Here is a 1,452-nt window from a genome sequence, read left to right as displayed (position 1 = left end):
TCCTGCGTTTTAGAATCGACAGGCTGCTGTGAGACTGGCTGATAGCTGCATTTTCTGCCATTCAAAGATTCTTTAGCTGGGTTAGGCAGAGGCCTTGCCTTCTGAGCTCTGCTGGGAGGGGTCTGTATCAAGCTCCTTCCTCCATTTTCCCATAGGGGACTCTTTGCTAATGGCAGTCCTTTATTATTGAATTTAGAACGACATTGACTTGCCCAATGAGTTCCCTTTTGGCAACGGGGGCAAAATCCAGGAGCGGGAGCGGCACGCACTTCCCTTGGTGGCCTGGGGTGATGACTGCGAATCGGGCACTCTCGGACGAAATGGCCGTTTCTGCCACATTTAAAGCACCCCATTTTTGATCTGTCACGGTCGGCCAGAAAGTCTTTAACAGTCTGACCGCTAAAAGCGGCGGCCATAGCAAGTCCTTGCTGGTAGGCAGGCTGTACGTCTGCGCACAGGCGGATGTATCCTCGCTAAGTCAGTTTTGCCCTTCTGCAGGCGTGTGGAGGCCTGACAGGCAGGGTCGGCGTTTTCGAAAGCCAGCTGTTTAATAAATTCCGAGTTCCGAGTTAGCCTCTGCATTCCCAAACAGCCTTTCGGCAGCGGTCATAAGTCTATTGATGAATTCCAACAAGGGTTCATCAGTTTTTTGTTTAATGCTGGTAAGCATCACATTAGCATCCCCCTTTGTAGGAATTTTTTCCCAGACTTTAAGAGCAGCAGTCTGTATATGAGCAAACAATCCCGGGGCATAATCTTTCTGCACTTTTGTGGTGGCAAAATCCCCCTCTCCCAACAACATATCTTGGGTCCACGGGGTGTCCGTGCCAACATTCCCTCTAGCCGTTTCTTTGCAGAAAAAGGAAAACTCGGACCTCCACAGCAAATAATCCCCAGCTGAAAGGACAGATCGAGCCAAGGTGTTCCAGTCTCCTGGTGTAAGCCATTTCTCACACAAGGCTTCCACCAGGTTCATAGTAAAAGGAGTGTTGGGCCCGTAGGTGAAGACAGCCTTTTTGAGTTCTTTTAAAAGCATAAATTTAAAGCTTTCATGGCATCTGATAGGATCCTCGCCCCCGCTAGTTTCCTCATCATCATTCTTAATTTCGACCACCGGGAAAGCCAAGTGACAGGACTGCTGAAAAGGAGATGGGCCTGTACTCTTTCTTATGGGGGCTAGACACTTTTTGGAATTCAAGTTAACCAGGGGTAATGGGGCAGAGGGCTGGGGAGGAAGAGGTGGGTTGTGGGGTGGAGAAGCATATCGGGGAGGCCTAGAGGACGAAGGTAGCCCGTAGGGATCATGGTATTTGACGGCCTCCTCCTCTAAATCATCCCAATCAACCTCAGAAGGGTCGGGGAGAGGCTTGTCAACGCGAAATCGCCTTGTTCAGATAGAGGTGGCGGCGGGGTATCGGTAGATGAACGCTTTGGCAAAACTAGGGGCTGTGA

Source organism: Echinops telfairi, unplaced genomic scaffold (genome assembly GCF_000313985.2).
Source record: "Echinops telfairi isolate 266 unplaced genomic scaffold, ASM31398v2 ScPeMD7_7403;HRSCAF=8441, whole genome shotgun sequence".
Lineage (NCBI taxonomy): Eukaryota > Metazoa > Chordata > Mammalia > Afrosoricida > Tenrecidae > Echinops > Echinops telfairi.
Note: the sequence above shows the minus strand (reverse complement) of the source record.